The sequence below is a fragment of the Citrus clementina genome, unplaced genomic scaffold (genome assembly GCF_000493195.1).
Source record: "Citrus clementina cultivar Clemenules unplaced genomic scaffold, Citrus_clementina_v1.0 scaffold_5, whole genome shotgun sequence".
Classification (NCBI taxonomy): Eukaryota; Viridiplantae; Streptophyta; class Magnoliopsida; order Sapindales; family Rutaceae; genus Citrus; species Citrus x clementina.
In genome coordinates, this window is record NW_006262201.1 from 18,031,108 (window position 1) to 18,039,497 (window position 8,390).

Genomic DNA, 8,390 nt, shown 5'->3' on the forward strand with positions numbered 1-8,390 from the left:
TGCATTGATTGATTGAAGAGGTTTCGTCTTCTAGCATCTTTCATAACATGCTCAAATGGCATTATTAGAGATTTCTATAATCATTAGAGATTTCTATAATAGTGATTTGCTGATAGTGGTTTGCTGGAAGACAGTGATCATAGAAACAGTGACACTTAAGAATGCCATTTCTGATAGTGGTTTGCTGGATGTTGGGATGGAAGGATGTCAATTTATTTGGGAGAGATCCCGAGGGTCGGTGGATTGGGTGGAAGAGCGGCTGGATAGAGTTCTAGCCTCAGCTGAATAGCTTCACCGTTTTGCTCGGGTTAAAGTTATGAGCTTGGAGGCCTCGTGTTCTGACCATTTACCTATTTTTATGGATCTGAATCCTATTGTTGCTACCAGTAGGTGTTGTGCAAATTTTAATGTACTCGCAAGCGCACGAATCTATTGTAGTATAGACTAATGGTGATGAGTGTCGATCCCACGAGGAGGTGGATTTTAATTGTGCGTAGAATTAATTTTGGAAATGAATGATTGGATTTGTGGTGGAAGTAATTCAAATTATCCTAAAAATTGGAATTGAAATGGCGAGAAGAGATTGAAGTTTAAATCTATTAAATTAACGTACTTGGGTACGTGGATCCATATCAACATGCATCATGGGCTAAATATTCATTATTAATACCAATTAAATCATGAGGGGGGAATCCACACCTCATGAACCACGTTCTAATAAATATGGAGCTAAGGGCTTATGGTGCCAAATAATAATAACCTTGTACTAGAGGGCCGGTGAAACCAAGGTGGTACCAGACAAGAATATTATTATTTGTCGACGAAAAGTCAAAACATCCACAAAAACTAGAGGGGAAGAGAAAATAAATTTACCAAATTAAGCCTATGACACATGTTAAGACTTCACCTTCAACCGAAGCTTGAAAGAAAATTAGCTACTCATAATTGAACTAGGGGCAAAATGGGAATTTATTAAAATACGAAGAAAATACAAGATGGAGAAGGAATTATAGAAAATGGATCCCAAAAATGGATTCCGAGATATCAAATTAGGGGGGAGAGGCCCCATTTTTATAGATACATGGAGTAAATCATGGCCATCAGATTAAAAACAGTTTGGACGCTCAGGATTGCGCCACGTCATCAGTCAACAGTACACGGTTTGACCACGCGTATGAATAGTAACACGGTTTGACCCGGATGAACAGTAACACGGTTTGGTTGAAAATAATCCTGTGTGGTGCATGTACCGTACGCGAGATTTTTCGTCCACTGATATGCTGCCACGTCACCATCAACAGTATATAAGAATTTTAGCCTAACAGGATCGTGACACCTCATCAGTCAATGCCACATCATCGGTCAATGCCACGTCATCGTCCGTCTATGTGAACAGTGTCGTGAACAGTAACGTATTCAGTACCGTACACGTGAATAGTACCGTACATGTGAACAGTGCCATTTTTCCTTTTATGCTCCTCTTAAGGTTTTCGACCGTCCTGAGTTCAAAAGTGATGTCCGTTTTGCCATCTGATCTCTCGTTTATTGTGAAATGACTATGATGCCCCTAAAATACATAAAATACTTAATTAAAATAAAACAAACGGAATTAAATCAAAAGAAGGTTAAATTCATAAAAGTAAAGGTGTTAGTAAGACTTAAAATGTAAAATGACGGTTTTCTCCTTTATAAATATGCATTTTCTAACACTCAACACACCCCCCAACCAGCTTATTGCTAATCCCTAGCAAATGAAGCAAAAATAAAATTCAAATTCAAAATGATTTTTTTTTTAAAATTTAGAAACACTCGTGTTTATTCAATCAGATTAATGATAGCAATCAAATAAAAGTATAAGCATTATCTCCAGTCTAAAGCAACATCACACTCACATCAACCATCCACATGAATTAGCCCAGTAGACTTTGTTATATCTACTTTCAAGAATGACATGTCAAACCCCAAAATCTCACTGGAAACAAATAAATTAAACCTACTAAAAATAGTCACTCCAATGAATGGTAATTAAGAGAGAAAATAATAAAGAAGTGATATCACATGCTCTCACCAAGATGAAATAAATATGCCCTCAGCTTAGAAATAATACGATCTCAAGTCAAACAAAAATGCTAGTCAACCCACTTTATTTATCTTTTTTTTTATTATGCATCACTACATCTTTTTAGCCCATATAACTAGCTTCTACTTCAAACTATAGTTCCCTAAAATCAAGAAGGACTTTTATTAGGACGTAACGTAGGCTAGGGACATGGCTAACAAAGAAGGGAAATAAGGAAAACAAAGTGTATGTTTGAGAAAAATGCAGAGAATTTTTTTTTTTTTGAAGTTGCAAGGTGGATTTCACTTATTATCTTTATTTTTATTCTTTTGAAACAACAACTTTGTTTTTTTTTTGCATAACTTCACTGAACAAAATAATTATTTACATTTTTCTCAAACATAAATAGGTGATGGAACTTATAAGACATCGGGTAATACTCCAAATCGGAGTGGGTCAAGATGATAAGTTGACAAAGAAAATGTTTTTTTTTTTTAAAGGCTCAAAAGGGTTAACTATGGATATTTAATAAAAGGGATGGCTAGAAAAGCTCAAACGGATCAAAGATGGCCTTTCCATCATCTTTTAGGGCTCTAAATAATCTTCCATATCTACTAGTTAGATGGGCCTCCAAATGTAGCAACACACATTTTTTTTTTTAATTTTACAATTGTTTTTTTTTTTAGGGATAACTCAAAAGAAATCTAGAGATCATATATAAAATAATAAACTGCTAAGCTGTATAAAGAATAGGCAAAAGGGTTATTCTCCAAGAAAAATGATAGGCTCAAAAACTCACTTGGTACTTATTATGACATGTTCATTCCTTCAAGCAACTCATATTTGTCTCCGACATCAACATGTAGAGTAGCAAACATAATGTAACATCATTTAAGACCAAGGATAATACAAATACTAAAATTTGAAATTAATCATGTCATTCAATGTTAAAACAAATCACACAAATATATATATTTTTTTAAACAACATTCTACCCCCAACCTATTCTAAGCATGAAAGGAAAATATGCATGCAGAAATGTGAAAATGATGCATAAAAAATAATTAGAAAAGTTACACGTAAAATGATAGAAAACGAAAATGGTTTTTTTTTATTTAAAGAAGATGTGTTTCTAGAGGAACTACACTCCATATTCAGCCATCTTCAACTCAAAAGTTGGAAAATGTATATTTATAGAGGAGAAATTAAAAAGAAGAAGAAAAATGAACATCAAAACTTAATAAAGAAAAAGAAATTTTTTTTAAAAATTTTTTAATTAATTTTTTTTAAACGATGAAGATGTGTTTCTAGAGTCACTACCCTCCATATTCAGCCATCTTCAACACAAAAAGTTAGCAACAGTTAGTTTCTACAACAAAAAATTAGTAAAAATTTAACCAAAATTCCACAATTGTCGACTATTCCCTCCCCCCAACCAGAACGAAACATTGTCCTCAAGGTTTGAAAGGAAAGAAGTAGAGTTTAGAAGACATCACCTGGGTGGTGCAACACATAAAAAAATATTTACAAGCGGAGAGTTAAATCTAATTTGTACTTCTTACTGCGGCTACTATTACCATCATTATTTGGGCGCTCCAACACAAATGTCCAGGGGTCTGGCTCCGGTTTATAAGCTTGTAACAGATCAAGTAGCTCATTAGCAATGTGAGCACAAATAAAAAGTTTTTTCACATTAGAAGGAATGAAATAGTTTTTTATTGCATGGTTAAGAAATGTGATAAAGCCATCATAAAAGTTATTGACATTTAACAAACCGATGGGTTTCTGGTGGATGTGCAGATGGGCCCAAGATGCTAGTGTGATAAGTGCCTCTAGTGTTGCAAGATCTCCTGGAAGGAAAATAAAAGCATCAGCATAATTAAGCATTTCAGTTATTCTTTCTTGCATACCTGAGACGACTAGCTCTTCTCCAGTTGGTGAGTCAGACGAACTGCCCAATGATTTTAAGACTCTGTAGATGATGCCTAACACTTGACTTCCTCTGATAAAAGCTGCTTCTGAGACCATTTTTGATAACCCTCGGTTACCTCCTCCATACACCAAGTGTAATTTTCTCTCGGCTATACTTCGACCAAGATCGATGGCTGCCTCAACGAACTCTTTATATTTGCCATAGGTAAATCCAGAAAGCACACAAATGTTCTTGAATCGTCTATTTGGAGTAACTGCCATTGTGATACTTCTCAAAAAAAATTTGTGAGTGCTTGACAAAAAAAAATCACATTTAAGAGTCTTGGTGACAATGGGTCACAGTTGTATATGAGGTAACATGTCAGTGTCAAATAACGCGTAAAGCACGTGGCTCGTGAGTTAAAAAGGAAACAATAAAAAGGAAAAAGTAAACAGTAATAAAATTATTAAAGACAATAATGCACACAATAAAACAATAGTAAAATAAAATAACAGTAAAGTGAAAGGATATTTACAGGTAGTTGCGACTGTGGCTCACATCTTCCTCTGGTTTTACGTCCAGAAACGGCTTGAACGCCCTCTATGGGTCGAGGATAGGATTCTCATCCAGTTTTCTTATAAACTGGCAAACAGGGTCGTTTATAGTCAGATTCCCGAGACTATATCGTGCATGCTCTTTCTGGAATAATGGCCATAACTGGAGAATCGCTCCTTGCACATATCCACTGAGATGCGTTTCAAGAGACAAAAGGATATCATCCAATGACTCCTTATTCAAGCCATCGCTAATGAATTGAATCTTATCTTCCCTGTTATCAGACACCATTCCTAAAGAACATAGGTTTTTATTGCAACTCATTCTGGCACACTTATGACAAGCAACAGAAATTCTTCGAGCTCGTCGTTTTCTTGCATAATTTCCTTTACCACAACCAGGCATGTATGCAATAAATTTTGGAGGTAACTCACCTGCCGATTGTACTTTAGCCTCGATTAACCAACGGATGTCAGCAGGTATGTTATTCCTCATGAGTAATCGCATGCGTTCGGACCGAGCTTTATAGATTGTAAGGAGGGCATTCTGAGGAAGTGAAGGGAATCGCTTGTGAAGCTTCGCTAGAATCTCGTTTCTGTCCATACTTTCGCCTCAGAATATCAATTATTATGGGAAACTGAAATAACCGACTTGATTGTCACGGAGTACCGTTATCTGCCACTTCACAGGGGTAACAAACTAAAGCACACAAGTAGAAAAACAAATTAAAACACACACAAAGAAAATTAAAATCGTCCTCTTATTGAATTTACCTCAAGCTACAACTTGATGTCGTCAACACTTCTCTCAATGTCTCTGAGTTGGCTTTCTAAACCCTCAACATAGGCTACTAACTCTGGTGGTTGTAGAGCCCAAATGCGATGTGTTTTACAAAATTGAATCTGCCTTTTGAGATGAGTTTTGACATGTTGAAGTGGTTTAAGAATGTTCAGGAGGAACGGTCTAAGTAAGGTACTCATGATTAAAAATGATAAGAGAAAACTTAATAGTTAAACAAACACACTTATGCAAAAATAATTTCAATTAGCAAAAGAATAATATAAAGAAAAAAAAAATCAAATCACCGAAAAAAAAATCAATTCAAATCTGGTGGGTCACTCAAATTTATTTCGGTATTTTCTCCATGTGGTTGGTATTCTAGATATGGCTTTAATCTTTGACCATTAACTTTAAACGTGACACCGTTCTTTGGGTCCTTAATTTCAATTGCCCCATGTGGAAAAACAGTATGTACAATAAATGAGCCAGACCAACGAGAGCGTAATTTACCTGGGAATAGGTGCAAGCGAGAATTGAATAAAAGCACTTTCTAACGTGGAGTGAAAGATTTTCTCATAATTTGCTTGTCATGAAAGACTTTCATTCGTTGCTTGTAAATCTTGGGATTTTCGTAAGAGTCATTGCGAATTTCTTCAAGTTCTCCCAGCTGTAATCTTCTTTCTGAGCTGACTTGCTGCATGTCAAAATTGAATTTCTTGATGGCCCAATACGCACGATGCTCGAGTTCCACAGGTAGGTGGCAAGCTTTTCCATACACTAGGCTGTAGGGTGACATCCTAATCGGGGTCTTGAAAGCCGTTCTGTATGCCCATAATGCATCATCAAGTCTTAATGACCAATCTTTCTTGTCTGGCCTCACCGTTTTTTCTAATATGTGCTTTTATTTCTCGATTGGATATCTCAACTTGGCCACTGGTTTGCGGATGATAAGGGGTTGCCACTTTGTGTGTGATTGAATACTTTGTCAAAAGAGTTTTGAATGCTTTGTTACAAAAGTGGGCACCACCATCACTGATTATTGCTCGAGGGAATCCAAAGCGTGAGACAATGTTACTTTTCAAAAATGCTATCACCACCTTGTGATCATTGGTTCTACATGGAATTGCTTCTACCCATTTCGATACATAGTCAACAGCAACCAATATGTATTGATGGCCAAAAGAAGGGGGAAAGGGTCCCATGAAGTCGATACCCCAAACATAAAAAATTTGAACCACTAAAATTGGATTAATGGCATCATGTTCCTTCGTGTAATGCTCCCCATTCGTTGACACCTATCACATGAAGAACAAAAAGTGTAAGCATCTCGAAATATAGTTGGCCAATAAAAACCACATTGTAAAACTTTAGTTGCTGTTTTCTTAGCACTGAAATAGCCTCCACAAGCTTGTTCATGGCAGAATGAAAGAATATTCTGAATTTCATTTTCTGGGACACATCGTTTAACAATTTTATCCGCACAATACTTGAACAAATACGGGTCATCCCAAAAGAAATTCTTTATCTCTGCAAAGAATTTAGCCTTATCTTGCTTGGTCCAATGCTCTGGAAGTTTACCTGTAACAAGATAATTAACTATATCAGCATACCAAGGTAATACTTCCACACTCATTAATTGTTCATTTGGAAATGACTCATTTAATATTAATGGCTCTGTAATTGTGTCAAAATGGAGACGAGAGAGGTGGTCCGCCACAATATTTTCTGTCCCTTTCTTATCTTTGAATTCCAAGTCAAATTCCTGCAAAAGTAACACCCAACGAATTAGTCTAACTTTTGCATCTTTCTTTGTGAAAAGATATTTAAGAGCAGCATGATCTGTGAATATAATTATTTTACAACCAATGAGATAAGATTAAAATTTCTTTAATGCAAACACTACTGCTAGTATTTCTTTTTCAGTAGTTGAATAATTCAACTGTGCATCATTCAATGTCATACTAGCATAGTAAATAACGTGGGGAATTCGACCAACTCTTTGTCCTAATACTGCTTTTACTGCATAATCAGATGCATCACACATGAGCTCAAATGGTAAGCTCTAATTTGGGGGTTGAATGATGGGTGATGATGTCAACAACTGTTTGAACTTTTCAAATGCCACAAGACATGAATCATTAAAGACAAAAGGTACATCCTTAGCAAGTAAATTACATAAGGGTCTAGAAATTTTGCTAAAATCTTTAATGAAACGTCTATAGAAGTTTTCTCCTGATCTTTTGGTGCTGTGGGAATCTGATTATATCCTGAGTAGCCATCTAGAAAGCAATAAAATTCATGGCCTGCTAACCTATCAAGCATTTGATCAATAAATGGTAAAGGAAAATGGTCTTTACGTGTGACAGAATTCAACTTTCTATAATCAATGCATACACGCCATCCTGTAGTTACTCTAGTGGGTATCAATTCATTATCAGCATTCGTAACTACTGTGACTCCTGACTTTTTGGGGACAACTTGCACAGGACTAACCTATGAACTATCAGAAATTGGGTAAATAATACCTGCATCTAATAGCTTAAGGACTTCAATTCTAACAACTTCTTTCATGTTAGGATTTAACCGACGTTGCATCTCCCTAGTAGTTTTAGCATTTTCATCAAGGTGAATGTAATGCATGCAATCTACTAGGTTTATACCTTTAATGTCTGTTATGGTCCATTCTAATGCTCATTTGTGCTCTTTCAAAACATCCAATAACTTACCTTTTTGTTCGTCATTTAGGGATGATGATATGATTACCGGTAGAGTACTTTCTTCTCCCAAAAATGCATATTCCAGAGTGTTGGGTAATGGTTTGAGCTCGAGTTTCGGTGGTGATTCTGATGATGGGATGAGTTTCTTCTCTGATAGTGCTAGTTGTTCAACTCTTGACTTCCATTTATTAGTGTCCATAGATGGTGCTGAGTCAAGCAGGGCGTTGACCTCATCAACCGATCTGTCAATATCAAAATCAAAACCAAAGTGAGTTAAACATGTTTGTAAAAGATCATCACTAAGGTTTGAAAGAAAAGTGTCGTCAACTAATGTTTCAATTAAATCCACATCAACAATTCCATCATT